Raw genomic sequence first — 24,575 nt, 5'->3', positions numbered from 1 at the left:
TAAGGAACTTTAAAAAAAAAAATCACATGGTACAAGAGCAATGAACAATCCAAAAATGAGATTAAGAATACAATTTTATTTACCACAGCATCAAAAGGAATGAAATACTTAGGAATAAATTCATAAAGAAATGTAAGACTTGTACATTAAAAACTTCAACACATTGTTGAAGTTAAAGATCGAAATGAACAGAAAGGCATTCCATGTTCATGGATCAGAATACAATATTGTTTAGATAGCAACGTGGCCTGCCCTGAGCTACAGACTGAACTCAATCCCTATCAAAATCCTGGCTAGATTTAAAAAAAAACAGAAATTGATAAACTGATTCTAAAATCATATCGAACTGTCAGGAACACAGAATAGGGGAAAATATTCTTGAAAAAGAACACAAGGAAGCCACACACATTCCAATTTTAAAATTTATTACACAACTACAGGCATCATGACAGTGAGGTGTGACATAGGATAAACACACAGATCAAGACAATATGCTGAGGGTCCAGAAATAATCCCTTACATTTGTGGTCAATAGATTTTTGACAAGGTTGCCAACAGTTATATGGGAAAATAATAGTCTTTTCAACAAGTGATAATGGGACAACTGGATATCCATTTGCAAATAAGAAAGAATAAAGTTAGGTCGTTTCCTCACACATTACTTAAAAATTAACTCATGGAACTAAATGTAGAAGCTAAAACTATAAACGTCTTAAAGAAATCATAAAGAAATAAATCTTGGTGACCTTGGGTTAGGCAGTCAGTTCTCAGATTTGACACCAAAAGCATGAGCAACAAAGGAAAATATAGATAAACTGAACTTCATCAAAATTAAACACTTAAGGACATTATTAAAAAAGTGAAAAGGCAACATATGGAGTGTCTGAAAATATTTGTATAGCGTATATCTGATTAAAGGTTAACATCAGAATATATAACACACTGGAATTTGACAACATTGTAAAATGATTATAAATCAATAAAAAATGTTTTAAAAAAAGAATATATAACAAGCTTCTACACTTCAACAGCAAAAAGATAAACAACTCAATTTTTAAAAGGTGGATAAAGGACCTAAAAAGACATTTCTTCCAAGTAAGATAAACAAATGGCCAGAAAGAACATGAAAAAAAATGTTCAATATCATTGGTCATTAAGGAAATGCAAATCAAAACCACAATAAGACACCACTTCATATCAATCTGGTTGGCTATAATGAAAAAAATGGAAGGTACCAAGTGTTGGTGAGGGCTGTGGAGAAACGGGAGCCCTCAGACACTCCTAGTGGTGGTGCAAAATCATGCAGCCACTGAGGAAAATAGTTTGGCGGTTCCTCAAAAAGTTAAACATAGAATCACCACATGACCCAGCAATTCCACAGCTAGGCATACACCCAAGAGAAATAACCCTCCCCCCAAAAAAACCCCATAAAAACAAACAAAAAACCTTTGTACATGATTTTTCATAACACCATTATTCATAATAGCCATAAAGTAGAAATAAAAACCCAAATGTCCAAATGATGAAAGGATAAATAAAATGTGGTATATCTGTATCATTGACTATTATTTGGACATAAAAAGGAATGAGGTTCTGACACAGGCTACAACATGGATGAGATCTGAAAACGTTATGCTCCATGGAAGAAGCCAGTCACAAAGGACCACATATTGTGGTCATTTATATGTGGTCCACATATGGATTTCCTTCATATCAAATGTCCCAAATAGGCAAGTCCGTGGAGACCGAAAGTAGCTTGGTACTTGCCTGGGGGAGGGAAGATTTGGAAGTGATGCTAATGGGTGTCAGGTTTCTTTTGGGGATGATGAAATGTCCTACAATGAATGGTGAGGTTGCACGCTTCTGCAGAGATACAAAAATCCACTGTACTCTAATCGGATGAATTTTATGGTAGGTGAATTCTGTTTCCAAGCTGGAAAGAAAAGAAGGAAGGAAGGAAGGAAGGAAGGAAGGGAGGGAGGGAGGACAGAAAGGAAGGAAGGAAAGAAGGAAGGAAGGAAAGGAGGACAGAAAGGAAGGAAGGAAGGAAGAAAAGAAAAAGAAAGGAAGGAAGGAAGGAAGGAAGGAAGGAAGGAAGGAAGGAAGGAAGGAAGAAAGAAAGAAAGAAAGAAAGAAAGAAAGAAAGAAAGAAAGAAAGAAAGAAAGAAAGAAAGAAAGAAAGAAAGAAAGAAAGAGGAAGGAAGGAAGGAAGGAAGGGAAAAGGAGGAAGGAAGGGAAAGGGAGGAAAAAAGAAAAAGAAAGAATGAAAGAAAAAGAAAGGAAGGAAGGAAGGATGGATTGTGGGCTGAGGGCAGATGCGTATGCTCTGAGGTACCACTCTCCAGACCACGCCCTCCTTGGCCATCTTTAGTGCCTCCATGGACCACAGCCATCACTCCTCTCTGCTTCCTCACCGCCTCAACAAACAGACCCGTGAGGAAGATCAGAGTGTCCTTCCTGTGAAGCAGGGTGACATTTCAATTCAGGACGTGTCTGCAGCACCACTAATTACATCTGCCCGGTGCCCTCTGGGAGCTGCACTGGCTTCCAGGAAGCAGTCTGTTGCTGACTTTCACTCTCTCAAGTGCCTCACTGAATATTTGCTCTCCTCTGACTGGCACCTCCCTGGCCAAGCTCATCCTGGTCACCGTTGAGTTTTCATTCTTCTATTTCAGCAGCCAAGACATTTATTCAATTTTAACAAATCCCTGAGTGACAAAACATGGAACTTTCTTGATGAGGTTATCAATTTAAGTACACAAACTGTAGAAAGAGGCAGGATGATTTTTCTCAGAATGAAACGTGTTTGATATTGAAAAAGACATGTTGGTTTTGTAGTTTTAAACTAGTATCTATTTCAGGAAACTTGCAATTCTGTTGCTGTGAGTGAGGCTACGCTACCAGAGAATTCTAATTTTCCTGGATCCTGGTTTGGTATTTTTTAATTGGATGGCTTTATGATAGCATCATTGTGGCCTTTTCTGCCTTCATTTAGTAAATGATATCATTTACAGCACAGGCACACAGGCTTTCTAATGATACACTTTTCAACTGCCTTTTGGAGACTATGAGGGAATACCTTTGGGGCAAGGATTCCATTTAGTTATTCATTTCGAATTCTTTCCAGTTTAAGCATTCTTCCAAATGGCTTTTGAATATTTCTGAAGTTTTATTTTGTAACAATAGTCTGGTCATCAAATAATTGAATACTTCATCACATAGATACAGGGTAAGGCAGCTGTGAAAACACTTTCACATCCGTGATCCCATTTGGTCCTCTTGTCCGAGGGCCTCATAGGTGGTGGCAGGCGGTGGACTGGGGTGCCACACTAGGCCTCCATCCCTCCACCTGCCTCGTCTGACTCTCCAGCTGACCGATCTCTCAAGCCAGCTCCTTACCATCCTGCCAGATCCACCGCTGTGTGGGACTCCACCCTGAGGGCAGCATGGACCAAGGCACTTTGATGGAGAGGGCGATTGTAAAGTGATTTACAGTGCCCAGTGCCTACACTGGGACACTCAGCATGTTCTTTCTTTGCTTCTCTCATTCCTTCTTCCCACCAGCAGATATATTTTGAGCTACTGTGCTGTGTCGGGCAGAGCGCCGGGTGCTGGGGACTTCGCCTGTCCCATCCGCGTTGAGCACACCGCGAGAGGCAGGCGCCAGCTCACTTCTCAACAAAAGCCTGAGTTCCTCCAGGTTCCCCCAATTCCAGGCTGCCCAACTGCTAACCCTGCTCTGTCCTCTAAACCTCAATGCTGGAGCTTGCTAAGAGCCTTGACAGTGACCCCTGGCCCTCCATGCATGGACCCCCTTGCTTAGACTTCAGCCCCAGCTCCCAAGTCCAGCCCTGCCTGTTGCAGATGTGGCCTTGCCCCGCCCCATTCTGGCTTCCCTAAGGGCAGTCCCTCCCTAAGGATGCTTCCAGATCACCTGCATCACTTGTTAAAACTGTATGTTCCGGGGGAGGGTACAGGTCAGCGGCAGAGCATGCCTGGCATGCATAAGGTCCTGGGTTTGATCCCCAGTTCCTCCATTTATAAATAAATAAATAAATAAATACATCATAATTACCTCCCCCTCCAAAGAATTAAAAAAAAAAATCCCTGCACATTCCTAGGCTTCGATTCACATCTAAAAACACTCAGGATGTCTGTGGGTGAGAAATGCAAATCTTCACTTTCCACAAACTCACCAGCTACATTATAACTGGAGAACCACGGGCTTAGGCAGGAAAGAAAAAAGACAAAAACAAATCGAAAAAACTGCTTAGGAGTCTATTATGGAAAATAGATGGCTCCTTCCCTTCCATGCAGCTCAGGAGACTCATTTCTGTAGCACCTGTCTATGCTGCTGTGGGAGGTACAAGCGCTCAGTTAAAGCCCAGAGTGTCCCCGGGAGGATGGGCTGCACCTGCTCCCTGTTAGCCAAGGCGCTCAGGAAGCCCGCGTCCACCCCAGACCACACTTCTTTCCTGCAGGGCAGTAAAGGCACACGGAATAGGGGGCAAGGTGGGGCCAAGTAACCTTTGATCATTACCCAGAGTTTTAACTCTCCAGTCATCCAAGGAGGCAGAGTGGATGTGGAGAAAGCTGTTTTTCCTAAGCTGGTTAGTCCCGAATCGCTTCAGAAACCAAAAACCATCTGTCAGACCCACTGCTCTGTCAGTCAGCCCCCACCCCACCCCCACACACCCCCATCTGCCAGGCGCAAATCTCACCTTGGCGGCGGGGAAAGTGGCAGGCTGGATGCACAGAGCCAGGCATTAAGCTGGCCCAGGGCAGGGCCTGGCCCAGCCCAAGGTCCAGCTGGTGTCCTCAAGGCGAAAGAGAGGAAGATTCCAGCAGGCATCACCCCACGTGGAGGCTGCTCCCAGCCCTCAAGTCCAGGCGCAGAGAGGGCCGGAGAGGGTGGAAGGAGAGCCCCATTCACACCTGGATTCGCTGACTCCCAAGGCACAGCCACCTATCCACAGGTGCGTGGCCCAGCCAGAGTCTGGACTGTGAGCCACGTATCGGCTTCAGCATCACCTGCAATCCTTGTGAAGACCCTGGACCAGTCTGCTGGAAATTCTGACTCACTTTGTCGGCCAGAGGTCCTGGAGTTTGGTGAGAACCAGGTGGTCCTTCTCATCAGGAAGCTTTGCCCTTGGAGGGGGGCGGGGAGGATGAGAGAAGCCCCTGCTTCTGCCGCTCCCTTTCCTGCAGCCTGCAGTGTGCCCGGGGAGGGCCCAGCCCCAGCCCACACGCGCTGGGAGGGAGCAGGTGCCCAGCTGTGCTCGCTCAGGAGCAGATGGGAAACGCAAACCCAGGAGGTGGGGAGGCTGGGGTGAGCTGGGGAAGCAGGTGCGTCCATCTGTAAAGGCATCCCAGAGGCACCCGAGGCAGGCCCAGGGCCGGGGGACCTGGTCCCCATGTGTGGGCTGTGCCAGCCTGATGTGTCTTCTCTCTGCAGAAGGGGGTGAAGCCACCTCCCCTCCCCGGATCGGTGAGATGATTCCTTCTCTGGAATATGAAGGAATCACCCAGAAGTTTCAAGAATTTCCTTCCCAGCCCTGAACCCTTGGCACACTTTCTCCACTGCCCTTGTTGGGGTGGAGAACGTGACAACATGGGTTGAAACAACTCCATGGATTGACTTTTCCAGCCACCAGAGCTTCATCTGTGCCATCACTTCCCTCCCTCCAGAAGGCCTCCTTTCGAAGGCCTGTGTCTCAGATGGCGTGCGTGCAGGGAGGGTGCAGCGCTGAGCCTCGCCTCGCCTTGAGGTCCTGACCCAAGTCTTCCCCTGCATCTCAGTTCAGGGCCACCACTCAGCTGTGGCCTGGTACGTGCAGCAGGAGTTTGGGGCACTCAGATGGAGAGCTTTGTGGCAGCTGAATGCCCTGGCACGTGTCACTCACTGGCCCTGAATGTCACAGAAGACACGTGGCTTCTGGGGTCTGTGCTCATCATCCAGGTGACCTTGGGGAATTGCCAGCCATCTCTGAGCCTCTGTCTCATCATGTGAGGAGGAAGCAGACTTCGGCGCGCAGTGCCTGGTGCCCCCGGCCCCACCCCTGCAGGAGACCAGGGCTCGGGGCGCCCTTAGGGGCCCAGGGACCCCCAGCTTTACTTTCTCCTGCCCTCCTCCCCGGGACTGTTGAGTTAGTACTCAAAGAAGCTGGAGCTGCTCAAAGTGATTTTTTTTCTCATTGTAAATCACAGTGCTGCTTTGTGGTTTAAGTTATAGGGTGTTTATTTTTTCTTAACAACTAATCTGTGTATGAAATTGAATGAGAAGTCAGAAGAGGAGGGGGAAAAAAAAACACAAAGCCATGTCTTGTGAAAAGCCACAACAAAAATAATTGTCAAGGGGGCTTTGATCAACAATTTTCCATTTTTTAAGTGAGAACCGAAGGCCCCGTGGTGAATCAGAAAGAGGCTGGAGTGTGGGGACTCCTGGGTGTGGGCCTGGACCTGGGGACTCGTGTGTGACTCAGGGTGGCTCCTGCCCATCTCCGTGTGCAGCAGGCGGACGGGAGGACTCAACAACGCGTTCTTGATCACGGGGCTGGAGGAAATGCACTAAAACCAGGGCACAAGGATCTCTGCCCGAGATTCCATTCCCAAGAACTAAGCGAGCGCCTGCCACGCCCAGGGCCCTCTGAGCCCCGTGGGGCCTGTGAACCCGCACGCGCCCATGGCTGCCTCCCCGCGGATCCCACAGCGGGGGAAGTGTGGTGTGGGGATGGGTGGGCAATGGCTGGTGAGGTGCAGCCCTGCAGGTGCGAAGGGCACGCGGATGCAGGGAAGACGTTCACCCCCACAAAGGACGGTGGGTTGGAGGCTGAGCACTGAAGGATGAAGGGGATTGGCTCCAGATGTGGAAGAGAAGAGACCCTGGGCAGGAGGTCTGTGAGCTGGGGGACAAAGGTGGGAAAGTCAGGACCTGTGGATTCCTACTCCCGAACCTTCGTGCCAACGTAGCTCTCGAGCAACAGGAAGTTATGGGAGCTTTGGGCTGGGGGACAAGGAGGGGACATGATTTTCTAAGTCCTCTTGGAGTAAATTCAGTCATTTTCCTCCATTCTTACAGCTGAGGTCTAGAAAATTTACATGGTTGTTCCTAAGTTGCACAGCTCCCAGAGCAGAGCAAGTCCTTAAGCTCTAGTTTTCTTTCTTTTTTCTTTATAGCCTTACTTAAACAAGTATTTTATTTTATTTTTTAGGGGGGGTGGTAATTAGGTTTACTTATTTATTTACTCTTTAATAGAAGCACTGGGGATTGAACCCAGGACCTCATGCGTGCTAAGCACACGTTCTACCCCTGGGCTGTATCTTCCCCCACCCCAGCCCTGGTTTTCTGACTGCTGATGCTGGGCTTGGCCCCTGGGAGAAGTTTCTGCTGGCAGGTGGGCTTGAGAAGCAGACAGCAGAGTGTGTGTTCCCAGCTTGGGTCACAGTGCAATGACATTGCCCAGGTTTGGTGTCAGCCAATTCAGCAGGTGTCTACTGGCAGCGCACTCAGTCTTAGGCACTTGTGTGGGTGCCGGGGACAAAAAGCAGAGGGAAATGGCTCCGGCAGGGAAGGACAGAAGACACAAGAAGACATTCATTCATGTATCTGCTCAACCAGGCTTTGCTGTGCTCTTCCCGTGTGTCAGCCTGGGTGAGATTTGGGGGCACAGGGATGAGGGAAGCAGCTGTGGTGCCTTCATAACTACATCCCACCCAACAGGGGTGAGTCCCATGAAGGGAAGACCTGACCCCAACATCAAGTCAAGGGCGAGGGCCTTGGAGGACAACTGCCAGGTGATGAGTGGGGAGGGTTGCTTTGTAGAGGACAAGTGATGAATGTGATCCATTGAAACACAACCTATGCATTGGAAGGCCTGGGGTGGGGGGACTAGGCACTACTGCCTCTGGTGTGGATGCAGGCAGGATGTGGACACGTCTGCCGTGGAGAGAAGGAGCCCAGCCGCTGGGAGGCAAGGCCGCCAGCCAGCAGCAGGGTGACTGGTAGCCACTTCCCCTTCAGGTAGGATAAACCTGTGATCTATCATTCAAACCAGGACGCTTTTGGGCGGGAAGGGAGATGCTGTTAATAATTACGCTGGATCACCTGGGCATATATCTGGAGGGAACTCTAATTTGAAAAGATACACTCACCCCAGTGTTCATAGAAGCACTATTTACAACAGCCAAGACATGGAAGCAACCTAAATGTCCATCTACAGATGACTGGATAAAGAAATTCTGATATATATACAATGGAATACTACTCAGCCATAAAAAGGAATAAACTAATGCCATTTGTAGCAACATGGATGGACCTGGAGATCATCATTCTAAGTGAAGTAAGCCAGAAAGAAAGAAAATACAATATGATATCACTCATACGTGGAATCTAAAAAAAGAAAAAAGAAGATACTCGTGAACTCATCTACAAAACTGAAACAGACTCATAGGCGTAGTAAACAATCTTATGGTTATTGGGGGAAAGGGGATGGGAAGGGATAAACTGGGAGTTCGAGATTAACTAGTATATATAAAGTAGATAAACAAGTTTCTCCTGTATGGCACAGAGAACTATATTCAATATCTTGTCATTACCTATAATGGAAAAGAATATGAAAAGGAATTTATGTACGTATACGTATGACTGAAACATTGTGCTGTACACCAGAAATGACTGACACATTGGAAGCTGACTATACTCCAATTAAAAAAAAACATATGCAAGACTGCACACACTTGATGCACTTTGTCACCCCTGGACCTTTGCTTAACCCTTCCTTCTTACTGACAATGCCCTTTCCTACATGCCGGGTACTGATTCCACTTTTCAAGATTCAGTCTTTCTTGAACATCCTGTCCCCGAGCAGGAGTGGCCCCACCTTGGTGTCTTTGTCTCACTGCAGACTCCTCCTGGACCATCTCCCGGGTCCTGCCTCTCCGTTTCTTCCCACCTCAAGCCCTGAAAGGCCAGGGCGCTGCCTGGCTCTGCCCACTCTGGGCCTCCTGTTCCTGGCCTAGTGCTTGACCCATGCTGGTCCAAGATACATTCCTCCTACATGGATTTCCTCCTAAGATTTCCCCCTGTGGCACCTGAGCAAAAAATATAAAAGGTTGGTGATAAAGAAGAATGAAGATAAAATCAGCCCAGCCACTTTTTGTGGCTTACTCTCTACATTTATGTCTGGCACACTGCACGGCACCAAGATGCTCCCTAAGTTGACTGAAGTGAAAGGATGAGGGAGTGAGAACTCGGGCTCCTCACCCCCATCCCATGGCCGCGTTTCCCACTGGCAGGCGTACTCGGCAGTGTCTCAGTGCCAGTGGTGAGGGCCCCGCCTTTAATCACAGTTGAGTCCTGGCACAGTGCCTGTCACCACCTAGGTCAGTCTCCTTGTTCTGCATCGGCTGATGTTTGTCTGTCTTTCTGTCTTCGTGTGGGTGCTGAGTGAGAAATGTTCAGCCTGCCTTCCTGGATTGGGAAAGGCAAATCCAAGGCTGAGAAGCAAGTGGACCCCTCCCTCCCTCACCCCTGCACCTACAGCACATGTGGCTTTTTTTCCTGCTGAGCCCAGATGAAGCACAGAGTCCTTAACGCGATGATACAGTCATTCACTCCAAGCCAGTCACATACATGATGCAGTTTGCCTGACATCCTCATCCAAGAGTGTCCCCGCCAATCCTTTGTTTGGCAGGCGTTCCCCTCCATCCTCAGTCACCCCTCGGCAGGCTCAGGAATGCCTCGAGGAGACCAGGTTCCTGGTACAGCCTCAGAACCACCCACCATGTGCTGACAGACAGAAACCAGCCCCTGTAGGACCACAGCATTCTGTGCACCTTGGACTCAGGGGCCTCGCCTGGAGTCGGCCGGGCTTCAGAGGCAGGGCTTTCCGCTGAGGGTTTCAGGAGCTCTCCTGGCCATTAAAATCACAAACCTCATATAACATTAAAAATGTTAATGTGCTGTAAAATTTTCTATGCATAAGAATCTCACTAGAGAGGAAACAGGGAGAGGTCCATAATGGCTGGCTTTCCATCTTCTCGATGGATTTTATTAGAGCTGTAACAGGAGCGAATCCACTTAAAAGACTCTTGTCAGGGAACAGTTACAGTAGGTTATAACTCAGAGTGGGAAGCCATCTCTGCCCCGCACAAAATCGGAGTGGCCGGGAAAAATGAGCAGCAAGAAATACAGGTCACCGGCGTCACACCCGTGAACCTGTGTGAGGGAGATGGGGTTTGGGAGGGAACTGGAGATGGGCTCGGTAAGGAGGCAAAGCACATGGCTCCGTTGGTCCTTCGCCCACAGAATGGGCTGTAAGAGGGGTCCAGCAGTGCCATTTTTACCTCTCAAAACTAGCACCCAGGATGGGGACAGAGCATCTGTTATGAAAGCAGACCTGGCACTGGCCATTCTCAGTAGCCAGGACAGCACACTAACCTTGGAAAGGGGAAGGGGGTTGGCACCACCCGGAAAACGATTCCAGGACCGAGACCAGGCCACCCTGTGGAAGTGTGTCAGCAGGAGGGAAAGCGCACTGCTCTGCTGGACTCTTGCTGGTGCCTGGCTGGCGCACCTCACCTGTGTTCCCCGTCGCGTGACTTGGTTTCCCTTGATGGCCATCAAAGTTCAGTGGCAGCAGCCCCATGTCCCGAATCCAGCCAGTGGCTGGTTTCACCTCTCGCCTGGTTTGCCAAGGACAGGAGACTGATTGCATCTCCAACTTTCAGCGGGCAGTTGCCACAGCCCCGCTGAGTGGTCGCCTTGCATGCAAGACCATTCGTGGGTGAGATACAGATAACCTGATTGGAGCCTTTGGGGTCAAGGCCACTTCCCAGCAGAGCGTCGGTCTCTGATTTCCCTTTCTCAGCTGCCTGTGGGAGGCTGACCCCGGTTTCCAGGTCTGCCGTGTTGGGGAGACTCATATTAATGTGGTATCTGGGGTGACGTCTGGGCTTAATGGATGCAACGCTGCAACAGTGAAAAGTGCCTGTGAGTAAGTCTTACGTGTCCTGTGGTTTACGTGACCAGCAAAAACTTGAGAGGAAAGCCAGATCACAGACTCTCTCACCCACACATTCTGAAGAATTAACCCAGGATTCAATTAATTAAGGATTTACTTAATTAAAAGAATGAATTCTTATTAAGCCAGATTCTGGAAACCAGACCCAATTTACCACCAGTGACCCAACGCACAAAGGCTACGTACCTCAAAGCATTAGACGAGGAAGAAAGTAGATTTTGGTTCATTGTGGCTCTCTGTATAACCAAAGCTCTCCTGGGAAACACTGTTAGCATTTTTCTTTTCAAGTATTCAACAGAGGGAAATGTGTAATTAAACTATTATACATCTGTGTAATGATCATGATGAGGCCATTAAAAATAATGTTCACAAATCTTTTATAACAACGTGGAAGTGCTTACTTTAGCATAGAAGTTGAAAAGGTACAATGCAAGGTTCTTCAAATTTTGGAAAAAAAAATCAAAACCCTGGGAGAAAATAGATGAAGACTATTTTAAAACTAAACTTTAAAAAGAAATGTTGAGAATAGAGGTAGGGGGGTATAGCTCAGTGGTAGAGCGTGTGCTTAGCATGCATGAGGTCCTGGGTTCGATCCCCAGCACCTCCACTAAAATGAACATAAAAATATATGTAATTACCTCCCCTCAAAAAAAAAAAAAGGAACAAAAATAAATAAATACATAAATAAACGATCCATATCTATTTCTAAAAAAATTTTTGAAAATAGATTTAGAGAAAACTTGCTAAGATAGCACAGGGCTTCCATATACCCCCACGTCAAGTTTCCCCCATTTTTAACATCTTATGTTGCTGTGGTACGTTAGTCACAGCTAATGAATCCCTGTAGCTCTGTTTTTAAACAGAGAAGATGATGCAAAATCACTTGTAGCAGAGTAATCTGTTTTACTTTGGCACAGAATCCTTGAGTCTGGTCCCCTGGGTGCTCTGTCCTGTCTGCCCCTGTGTCCCGTTAAAGGACGGCCACGTGTCACACAGATGTGCAAAAGCTGCATCCTGGAAGCTGACACCGTTCCTGAAGCACAGGGATCATCCTGTGTGCTGGGACCAGTGAAACAAGCAGGGGCCTCCACAGAGAAGGTTCACAGAGTCGTAGAGTGTAGCGTGGGGTAAACTGGCAGGACTTCCTTCATTTTTTTTTTTTTTTTTTTTTTTTTTGCAGTGTTGCTTCAAGAGTCTGGAAGGACTTACATTTGCCCTTGCAGGACATAGGCTCACATGAGGCCATGGCCCCTGCCTAATTGTCCCAACTGGCCTCGTCTGACTTGGCCCATATTCCAAATGGTCATTAAAGGAGCTACTGCATTTCCATCTAATTGGCTAGAAAATGGGATTTAGGGTCCTGGCTTCATGGGAAGCAGCAAAAGTAAGTGAGCACAGAAATGCAAAGGGGCTGGAGTCAGGGTGCCTGAAGCTTGACTGGGCTTGTGGCCCTAGTGAAATGTACTATGTTGGACCCCAAATTTAATTTACAGAACTGAACCAGAAAATAATTTGCCGTGTACTCCCTGCTTCACTCATCAAAATGAGTGAGTAGATCCTACCTGCCTGGGATTATACAAAGATGATATTTAAAGCCAAATTTGCCAAGCCCCTTCCTCTTACATTGAATTATTTAGAAGAGGTCCAAACACATTTTTTTTAAATCGGGGTGTAATATTCTATATTAGTTTCATGTATATGATATGTTGATTTCATATTGTGTATATTGTGAAATGATCACCCCAGTAAGTCTGGTTAACCTCCGTCGCCATTCAGAGTTATAATTTTTTTTCTCTTGTGATGAGAAAATTTGCAGTCTACTTTGTTAGCAACTTCCAAATATACAACACAGCGTTCTTAACTGCAGTCACCATGCTGTTCATGGACTTCTTTATCTCATAATTGCAAGTTTGTGCCTTTTGACCCCCTTCACCCATTCAGCTCACCCTTCACCCACCACCACCCTCCTCTGGCCACCACAACATCTTCTCTGTGTCTATGAGCTTGTTTTTTGTTTGTTTCTTAGATTCCACGTACAAGTGATATCATACAGTATTTGTCCTTCTTTGTCTAAATTATTTCACTTAACATAGTTCCCTCAACGTCCATCCATGTTGCTGCAAATGGTAATATTTCCTTGTTTTCTTTATGACTGAATAATATCCATCATATACATATATTTCATAATTTTTTAAATCCATTCACTCATTCAGGGGCACTTAGGTTGCATCCATATCTTGGCTATTGTAAATTATGCTGCAATGAACATGGGGAGTGCATTACCTTTTCAAATTATATAATAGTTCTATTTTTAATTTTTTGAAGAACCTACATACTATTTTTCATAGAAGCTGCCCCAACTCACATTCCCACCAGTAGAGAATTCCCTTTTCTCCACATCCTTACCAACACTGGTTATTTCTTGTCTCTTTTTGATGCTAATAACCATTCTAAGAAATGTGAGGTGATAGTGTAATTTAGATCTGCATTTCCCTGATAGTGATGTTGATAACCTTTTCCATGTACCTGTGGCCATGTGCATGTCTTCTTTTGAAAATTATCTATTCAGAGCCTCTGTCCATTTTTTAAATTGGATTGTTTGTTTTGTTTTTGTTTTTCTGTTTTTTTCTTTTTTGGTTTATTTATTTATTTTTTTTGCTCTTGAGTTGCATGCCTTCTGTATATATTTCGGACATTAACCACTTAGATATATGATTTGGAAATGCTTTCTCCCATTCAGTAAGTTGCCTTTTCATTTTGTGGATGTGCAGAAGCTTTGTAGTTTGCTGCACTTTGATTTCTTTTTAGTTTTGTTGCCTTTGCTTTTGGTGTGAAATCCAAAAAAAAAAAAAAATCATTGTCAAAATCCATATCAGGGAGACTACTGCCTTCTTTTTCTTCTCTGATTGCTCTGTCTAGGTCTTCAATACTATGTTGAATAAAAGTGGCAAGACAAGGGCACCTGATCTTAGAGGAAAAGCTTCCACCTTTTCACCACTGAGTATGATGTTAGCTGTGGGCTTGTCATATAAAGCCTTTGCTATGTGAGATGTTTCCTCTGCACTTGCTTTGTTGAAAGTTTTTATCACAAATGGATGTTGAATTTTGTCACGTGTTTTTTTCTGCTTCTATTAAGATGATCATATGATTTATACTTAATTTTTAATGTGGTCTACTAGCACATTGATTTTTTTTAAATTGAAGTACAGTCATGTAGTTTATTTCAGCCTTGCTTTCTGGGCTGGTCATAGGAAGTCTAACCAGACATGAGGCCTAGAATAAAGGTCAGGCTTGGTGCTCAACAAATACACATTTAAGATAAAACCTGATGTGATGTTCAGTCATGGATGTACCAGAGAACAGTGACTCAGAACACTACAGGAGAAGCCTTATTAAGTCCTGGTCTGCCTAAGGGAAGAGAGCTATGCAGAACTTGGATATTTAAGGAGAATGTGGGGAGAAATTTAGAAAAGATGATAATACCAGAAACAATGATAATTTTAGTTGACAAAAAGACCAAGCTGCTTTGCATAGAAGTGTTGAAGGCTAGGAAGGTTGACATCCAGAGGAGAGAAGAAGGTAACACACTCATCACGGTAACCATGGTAATCAAGCAGCAGCAGTCTTCAAGCCCCAAGGCCTTTGATGAGCCAGACCTGTTGTCAGCACTTCCCATGCATGCATTATCTTGTTGAATTGGCACAGCTAACCTATGATGCCGGAATTATAAGCTGTGTCTCCTGGAGGAGGCTGGTTCAGCACACAGAAGTGAAATTTGACTTGTGCAAAGTCAAAGTCGTCTGACTTACTTCAAAGCCCCAGCTTCTAAGCACTTCACTCACCCATCCATCCACCCACTCACTCACATATCCACCCACCTTCTTAGCCCCCATCCACCTTCCACCAATCCATCTATCCCCTATCTTTCCATCCATCTATCTACCAATCCATCCACACATCCATCCATCAATACATCCATCTTCCATCCATTCACCCATCTATCCATCCATCCATCCATCCATCCATGTGGAAGGCTGTAGTACCAGCTGATGAATGAGCACTAGGTGTTTCAGAATCACTTCTGGAAGTCTTCTGCTGGGTTGGCTGATGAAGTGAAGCCCAGAGGACCATGACTTGAGCAGAGTTTAAATAGGAGAAAAATATTTCTTGAGACTAAGTATGGACAGTTGGAACTGGTGACAGGAGATGAGTTATTTTTTTTTATTACCTCTGAAGGATTTTAAAACTAGATTTTCACCTCTTTTGACTAAGTAATATTTTTCTCCAGCCCACAGCAAGGAAATGGATAAGGAGAATATTTCTGTTCTCTCAGTCCTAAGATTCAGTGCTTTTCTGAAAGTGGCTGGGAACATTTCTATGCAGGGTGGGGGCTGGGACGATTGTTTTTGCTATTTTATTCCTTATTTTTGGTAAAGAAAAGACGGTTTAGAACCTCTTGTAACAGTGTAATCTAATGAACTAAATAGTTTTTAGGAATCACAGAATGCTGTCATTTTTCAAATGGCTACATCAAATTGTTTTAAATTTTCAATTTTAAAAATGTCCCTTAGCATGACAAGTTTTATTCCAAAAGAACTTTCTTCTTTTTTTTTTTTCCATAGCCAACTGATAAACTCCTGTCGCAGTAGTACCCAATAAAACTGCCTGCAGATCCTTAATTATTGTGGCACAAATGTTCCCACAGCAGTAAAGGGAATAAGAATATACTATCAGACCTGCCTTTTTACATATATTTTGATGTCTTCAGTCTGTGAAAGGATACAGGGCTGATTATATTCATGAAGTCTTAAGAGTTATAAACACGTTGACAAATATATGGCTGTGTACAGAGTATTCTGAATGAAATATTTTCACTCCGCAATTCAGTCCTGGCTGGTGACAGAGAGCTCGGGACACACCAAGCCTCTACATTATTTATTATGATCGTTGCTACTCTTATAAAAGTGTGAGCAATATTAGAAGGCATCTGAGTGGAAAAACTGATTATTTTGTTATTTCATGCCTTTGTGACATGGTATTCTTCATGTTGGTTATCTGAGACACTTCGCGCTGCTAGCAAAGACCATTTTTTCATGTTGACAAGATTCTGCCACCGAGCAAGATAGCGATCTTATTCAACATTATGAGGCTGGGTTCATTAAAAAGGGGCAAGCATTTCAGAAGGTTTCCACGGCAGCCTCCCTCATACTGGGTGTTCAGGCTCCATAAAGAATCACATTCCAACATGATGATAGATCAGGCAGATAAACGTGGGGCTCCACACGAATTGTTGAGCAATGAACTGGAAAGGCTGTGATGAGGAGGAGCCGCCGACAGGGAATTCTACCACGGCAAGAACTGGAACTGAGTCTTGCTCTTGGGGCTGGGAAAATGAATGTGTTCTGGGGTCTGCTGGACCAGGAGGTAGTTCTGCTTGTTCAGCTTAAACTAGACAATACAGCTGAAGACGGACTTCAAACTGCAGTTAAGAAGGATAGTCAGGATCATGCCCAGGCATGTCAGATCCTGCATCTGCCGGAGGGAGGGCAAGCTTTTGAACAAGGTGCAGATCATTTGGATGCTGAGAAAATCAAGGCAGGGATGGGAATTAATCTTCAGAGTACTGGGGTGTATGTTCAGGACAAACCCTGAGAAGAGGAAGACGAGAATGAAGACCAGTTCCAATGGGGGCTGGCCTGGGTGGACGCAGGCTGTAGCACATTGTCCTTTAACTTCTGCCCCTCTCAGTAGTACCTTCCTTTCCCCACACGTGGTGCCCTGCTCCAGGAGATGCTGAAGCACGTGCCTGAGCCCTCAACAAGAACAGCACTGCTGCCGTTGTCAGCTGGCGCTCCTGCCCCTACCAGACTCTCATCACTTGGAGGGCAAGGATGGTGCGTGGCACGCCAGTCCCTCAGGCACTTGGCGAAGTGTCCCTCAGAGAGGAAGTACTCCTCAATTGTATAATATAAATAATACTAAATAATATAATATAATACCTAATGTGTGCGTGACTGGGTGTATATGTGTGGCTGGTGTGTGTGTCTCTGTGTATGTGTATGTACGTGTGAGTATATTTGGAGACTGATACATTACCCAAAGGCTACTATTACAGGAGCAGGTGTCACTGTGAAAGATACCAGCAGAATGGAGAAGTGTTATCATGTGGGGCCTGTGGTGAAGGAAGAGGGGTCGCAAAGGCTGTTGGGCCTGGGGAACCCAGCAAGGGTGGAGCACACGGTCTCAGCGGCTGGGGAGGCAGCACTAGGTCCTCCTGCTGGAGGAATGGTGACATGGCTGTCTGGAGGCCTGGGCTCTGTAGAGTGACTCTGTCTCTTTAAGTCTCAGTTCCCCCTTGGGATCACCAAGTCATGGTATTATCTAGGGGATTAAACCAAATGATGCACGGATGTTTCGTCAACTAGGAAGTACTATACAGCACTGTTATTGGTCAAATCACACACGAAGCAGAGGTTGGAGGTTGGGGCAGGGCCAGGGGAGGGGGGAGTCAGGCTAAGCAAGATTTGGGATGGAATCTGATTCCAGGCACAGTTGTCCCCCAGGGTTACGGTCTGTGTGGCCAGCCTGGCCGGGCAGTGAGTGCCAGTCTTGGAGGTACAGGAATGAGCTCGGCCCAGTGAGGGAGATGGACATGAAAAAAAGACCATCCGTGCAGGGACCAGAGGAGGTGCAGGGCTGGCGTTAAGCCCAAGCTGGGCTGGGGGTGACCCCCAGGAAAGGCTGTGCTTACACTGGCGCTTAAAGGCAACTCTATGTGAACCCCCAGGTAAATGAGAGGGGAGAAGGGTACTCTGGACAGCAGGGTTGGGGGGGTGGTAATTCTTTTGAATCCCTACTTCTTGCAAGTCTGAGAGCAGTACCAGCCAGGCTGCCAGGCACTCGCAAGAGGGAGTGATTGCAGATTTGTCCTTGGAGGGTTGTGGTTCACTCCCTGCTCTTATGAGTCTTCACAAGAGAAGTGTTAAGCTGCCAAACAGAAATCAAAAATTCGTGTTGCACTAATTCCTCAAAGAAACAAATCCCCCACTGTCGCTGAAAGCAAAGATGAATTTCGTGCTCTGTCCATTCCCTCATTTATTTTTATTTCAGACAGAACGGTTCAAAAGGGTTCAACCAATGACACTCAATTTAAAACAGAATAGATTATATTCATTTTAATTCATACAATAAATGAGTTATATTTCACTTGTGAGTCATCTGTTGTTCTGTTTCCTTATCTTACAGATAATTCGTTTTTGAGAATCATTGCCGCTGGTATCCAGTGGCATTGATTTTTAACTGGTGAGATGAGTACACACACACACACACACACACACACACACACACACACACACACACCCTTCCCTGAGCATTCGGTTGAAAGCTTACAAATCAGAGCGCTGAATGTGTAGCAAGATCTTGCAGTTTTATTTATTTTCGCTCCAGGGTTTGATGAGCCTCTTGCTGGGTTTACTTATACTTGAGGCTCTGAAGGCTTGAGCCCCCCACCCCACCCCGCCCCCCACTATGACATCATTTGTCTTGTATTTGAAGTGACCACCGCTGTATCTGTCTTGATGAGATATTCAAGGTCACAGGCTATAAACATGGAGGCACGTGGTCGGGAACGGCTCTTCAAAGAGGCTGATGGGTCTCACTGATTGAAATATAAATGTTCAACCCTCCCAAAAAGGAGTCAGTGAAAACCTCCCTGAGTTGGTGAAACTGGAACTCCGATGGACTTCCCTAACAATGAAACAGCCCTGATTAAATAATTTTCAGTAAGGTGCTAATGACCGCGTCAGGTGGCATTTCTTTAAAGAAACACAGTCTTCCTTATATTTCTGGACCCAGAAAAGACTACATTTCCACTGGTGGTCCTTCTGAGTTGTGAGAGAACTTTGAAGGTCCAGGAGTTGGTTTCCTGGCCACTTTGAAGTCATACCATGCCGGCAACCTCCTCCTGTTCCTAAGGGCGAAGCTGGAGAGAACCATGAGACCTGCAGGTGCAGAGGCACCGGCGGTACAGGTGTGATGTGGCTGTATGCACTACCTGGGCTTTCCTCTATTTGGAACCTTCCCGACCTGTTCCCTTGGGACCTTGGTAGGGCACCTGTAACATGCAGCCGTCCCCCCGGTTCCCCTGTGTGTTGGAAGTTCTTTGGAAGCCGGAGCTCTTCTTAGCCATCTTTGATTTCTCAGCACCTGCTGTCATAACTAGAATGTTAGAGTTGCTGGGAAATGTTGGTTGCAAGCACGGGAGCTTCTGAGTGTTGCACACCTGCCATGCACTGGGCTTTTGCCTTCATCATCTCACCTGCACACTCGTGCATCCACAGGTGGGGACCGTTAGCCCATTTCACCTCTGAGGAAAGGGCCAGAGAATCAGCAGGTTCTTCCAGATCCTACTGCTGGTAGAAGACAGAGCTGGGCTGTGAACTAGCCCAGTCCACGCACCGCAGCGCCTGGGGTCCGGAGACGGGGAGGGGCTCGGAGCTCATTGGGCTGTGGGGGTGTCGTGAAAAGAGCTTTGATCCTCTAGTCAGAAGACTGGTATTCTTCTGTCCGCGGGGCTGAGGGATAGCACTGGTGGACCGGAGCCTTGTGAGGTGAGAATGTGTCTGCATTTTGGAAAGAATATAATGGAGATCCCTGGCCCACTGACCCTTGCCCTTGGGCATGTGCAGAGCAGCATGTGGGCTGGGGAGGGTCCCATCTCTGCCAACAGGTCTGCCTACCTGCTTTCCAGGCCCTTGTCATCTGGAAATGTCTTAATTTTTCACATACGGAAATCTAAACGACTTTGGAAAAAAAAAAATTCTCTGCCATGTGTGCCCTAGAGTTTTTTAGAGATTCTTCTCATCTGACAAGTAGATATTCCAGTCAAAGCCAAGTCACCCATTTCCTTGCAATGATCATGCGTGAAGAGCGGTTAAGTAATTGGCCACGCCCATCTCTCAGGTGACTGTCTTGGCCCCCATGCCCATCTCCCTAACCACCTCTTCTTACCCTTTGTTCACAGTTACTCATAGCAACAAGAACTTGAAACTTCGAGTCATTCATTTCAGGAGGGTCCAGAGCTATGAAATTCATCCCAGATTTTCTACCAAGAGACAGAAGAATCTCTGAACCATGTGATATGACAAATAACCCTCCTTGACCACTAAGAGAGGAGGTAGTTTGAACTTGAGGTGGACTTGAGCGCAGGTCAGCCAGAGAGCTGCTTGGGAAGGACAGCTCCACGGGGCAAGCAAACCCACAGGAGCACCACCCGGGTACTGGCCCCGGACCCACAGCCTGCTTCTAAGACAGAAAAGCCAGTTTCATGGCTTTTCCATTTTTTTTTTTTTAATCGAAGTTTGGCTGATTTACAATGTTGAGTTAGTTTCAGGTATACAGCATAGTGATTCAGTTATATATATATAACTTTTTTTCTTTTTCAGATTCTTTTCCATTATAGGTTATTACAAGCTATTGAATATAGTTCCCTGTGCTCTACAGTAGGACCTTGTTGTTTACCTATTTTGTATATGGTAGTTTCTATCTGCAAATCCCAAACTCCCAATTTATCCTCCCTCTAACTTTCCCCTTTGGTAATCATACACTTGTTTTCTCTGTCTGTGAGTCTTTTTATGGTTTTGTAAATGAGTTCTACTACCCAGCCATAAAAAAGAGTGAAATAATGTCATTGGCCGCAACATGGATGGACCTGGAGATGATCATACTAAGTGAAGTAAGTCAGAAAGAGAAAGAAAAATATTGTATAATATCACTTATATATGGAATCTAAAAAAAATGGCACAAATGAACTTATTTCCGTTGGTTTTGGAAACCAGCCACATTTCGTTTCATTACTTACCTTCCATGCAGCATTGACTCGGAGGCAGTGTATCCCAATGCTTGACTGTCTGGGTTCGAATCCTGGCCCTGTCATTTATAAGCTGTGTCACCTTGGTCAAATTACTTCACTTCTCTGTGCCTCATTCTCTCACGTTTAATTGGAAAGAATAGAAGAACACGACTTGGAAGGTTTCTGTAGGCCAGAGTTCAAGTTCTGATTCATCCTGAATTTGCTGTGTGTCCTTAAGGGAGCTTTTGTGCCTCTCTGGTAGCATCCTCAAAAAAAAAAAAAAAAAAATGGCGGGGATAGATACTTCTTTCTCCTCCAGCTACATGTAAGTGAGTCACTGCTTTCTTCAGGAAACCTTTCCAATAAAACCAGTTCAACTGGGAAGAGCTCATTGCTGTTCAAATTTGAATACATTTGTGACATGTGAGAAATGCTTTCATTGACATAACCTCGCATTAATCCCCCCAACATGGCAGGTCTGGCTGCCCAAGAGTTGCCTAAGCTGTCAGATACGAGGTCTAGTCATCAGAGAATGAAACACACTTCCTTCAGTGCATCTTAGTTTGGCTCTGAAGATATCCTGAAAGAACAGACCCCGCTGATCCATAAACTCCCTGTTCCCACCTCTCTTCGCCTCTGAACTCACAGGCAGACCTGACATCAGAATAGATGAGGTGGAGCCCTCAGGGGCCAGCAGGGGCTGACCTGCTTGCTGACAGGGACTTTGGTGGGAAGACTGAAGGCTTCAGAACCTTCTTTCTGGTTGACTTGCCACTGTTCAATTACATGGCTTCCATGTCTTGCATGGAGACATTACCCAAGTTCATTTTGATGTGAGCTTGCAATAAAGATGCTGTTGTCTCAGGTACCAAGGAAGAAAGGGATGCCCAGAGAGGCCTGGCCCTTGGTCACGTGTTGGGGCAGGCACGGCCAAGTGGATCTGTGTCCTGGCACAGCTGTCCCCAGAGCCTGGCTCTTTCTGCCTTTATTTTCTGTGCCTCCCACTTACAGTGCTTCTGCATCGCCTGCTGCTATGCCGCTGACTCCCTTAGGAGTCAAACTGAGCTCAGATGCTTCACTTCCAGGTTGACCTGTAACCTCCAGGAAGGCTCAAGGACAGACTGTGTCATTGGGATGAGGGTGTAGCCCCTTAAGGTGTCATCCTGGGATGGAACCCATGCATGCACATATAGCCAAGATACTGTATGTGTGTTACACATTACTCATTTAGAAAAAGATCCATTTCACTCCCGGATGGCCCTTGAGAGTTTATAAAGCACTTTCTTGTATACTTCACACTTAGCCCCTACAACTTCTCCAAGAAGCGGGTATTCTAATCCCAGGTGGTCAGGTCCCTACCCAAGTCCTAGGGCACAGGAGCAGAGGCATGGCCCTCCCACACATCTTCCAGCCAGACCGGATGCCAGGCTCTTTCTTCCCACCAGGACTCCTTCTCCTGCTAGCAGTGCCCCCAGGGGCAGAGTGAATTTCCCAAGACGACAAAGAAGTGAAAGGCCATGCCTGGGCCGAGGGCAAGTCTCCCAATACTAGGCTAACTTTACATTAGAAATTGGGTTATTCCTGGAGGGAAACTGACCAAGGTTCTCTGCAGCCACAGATACACAGACAGAGCCCCAGTGGGGGAAGGTGGTCAGAGGAGGGCTAAGGGTCAATGCTGGGGATGCCCAGACCCCCAGACTGTGGTCATCTCATTAGTGCTCAGTTTCCCCATTTGCAGGGGGCGGGGCAGCTGTGAGAACTGGTTGAGGAGATAGATGTGAAGTGTCTGCTGGGAGTCCTGGGTCCAAGCAAGCTCTCAGTATCTGGCCTTTTATTCTTCCTGCCTTGATTTGCCCTGGGCTCCCGCAAGGCTTGTCCTTTCCATCCTTGGTCGGCTTTGTTCATGTCTCACTATCTGTAGCTGCATTTTCATTGTGATGACATGCTCTGTTCATCTGAATTAGACACGAGTGTCCCGCAGTCACTGCAGCCAGCCAGCCAGAGCATCTCTTAGGGTGGCGGTTCTGCACCAAGGTGACCTCCTAAGGGAGCCAAACAGCCCTCGGACGCCAGATTATCAAGAGAGGATGTGGTGCCTGAGATGTAGGCATGGGAAGCCCTGGGGCACTGCCGGGGTGGTCCCCACCCTCCCACAGGAAGTGGGCAGGACACTCCCATGAGGAATCATCAGGACAATGACTGCAGTGGGGACATGAGAATGCCTAATCGCTGAAACAGCCCGGCATGGTTGCTAAACACTGCCAACATGGGCTTATGTGTGTAACAAAGGATGCTGCAGACATCAGCCATTAGCCATTGTCTCCGCTGCCCCGAGGGTGAGCTGGTGAATTGCTTGAGAAAAATCATACTGAACTGAAATATACATTTAGATACATGTACATTTATTTAATTTTTAACTATTTAACAAATTACTTAAAAATTATATATAGCAAAAAGGACTAGGCAAAAATACATCAAAATATTGCCAGTGATTGTCTCCAGAATGTAAATTATGGATACTTTCTCTTTCTAAATTTTTTTGAGTCTTCCAAAATTTCAGTGCTACAAGCATGTATTATTTCCATAACGTTTTTTTAAAATCTGTATTTGTGATTTATAGCCAATTCTATGTGTGCTCCAACTCCACACATCATTTTCAGGTCACCGCATTCACGCATGTCCCTCCCTGTGACCTCTAGTAACACTCGCCGCCTTTGTCGCTCGTTGGGTGGATCATGGAGTAGCACCTACTTTATTTGTCTGAGTAACGACTTTTCTCCCCACTTAAATAGAGAGCAAGCAGGAATCTTGGCTTAGGCATCACTGTGCTCCCTCAACATCGAGCCAATTGACTTGTAGAAAAAAAGCTCTGGGTGAATAATTTGTGTTCATAAATATTAAGACCCTTTAGTATTAAAGGGCCACATGAGTAGCAAGTCACTCTTTGATTTGAAAGAAGTAAGTCATAACCAGTCAAGCTCAGAAGAGGTACCTGTTTCAAGAGGAACGTCTGGGGAGGGAAGAATATGGAGAGACCGGCATCATTTAAGCCCCACTGCGGTCAGGATGCTGATGGCCACCTGATTCGATGACCATGTTGTATTCTTCCTAACAGCCACAGGGGCTAAGTTTTTCTCTTGTCCATTAAATAGGCGGAAAGCTGGAGGCCCTGAGGTGTAAGTCCCAGGCCCAACACCGCTCAGCCAGTGAGTTTCAGAGCCACCATCTCTCCAGGCTTGACTGGCTTCAAAACTCACTCTCCTTCCATTGGTTTTTCACATGGTAACATTCAGTTGCAGCAGAGACTTCTGGACGCAACGGCTGTGCCCTCCTAGCCCTCCTCCTTGTCCAGCCAGGTGTCTGGTCAGTTAGGGGAATCCAACCTTAGTCCCCAGGCATGCTAAGATCCCCTGCGTGACTAACACTGCTGTGCGGTTCTTGGGAAACATTGTTGACGTCAGTGAGAGCTAAGCATCTATCCGGAGCTTGCTACAGCAAGGGCGTCAGCCACTGTCCCTTGCATTTGGCAGAGACCCAGAGGCAGCAGAGGAGTGGGAAAACTTTACAGTGGAGAAAAGGAAGGCTTCCGGTGTGCCCTGACTGGGGACTGCCGCCCTGGGGAAGCTGCAGGGGAGGTGCCGAGAAGCAGCATGTCCCATGTGATTGTTTGATCCTAAGTTGGAGGCAGGAGCAAAAATTAAGGA

Source organism: Camelus dromedarius, chromosome 4 (genome assembly GCF_036321535.1).
Source record: "Camelus dromedarius isolate mCamDro1 chromosome 4, mCamDro1.pat, whole genome shotgun sequence".
In the NCBI taxonomy this organism is placed as follows: Eukaryota; Metazoa; Chordata; class Mammalia; order Artiodactyla; family Camelidae; genus Camelus; species Camelus dromedarius.
Note: the sequence above shows the minus strand (reverse complement) of the source record.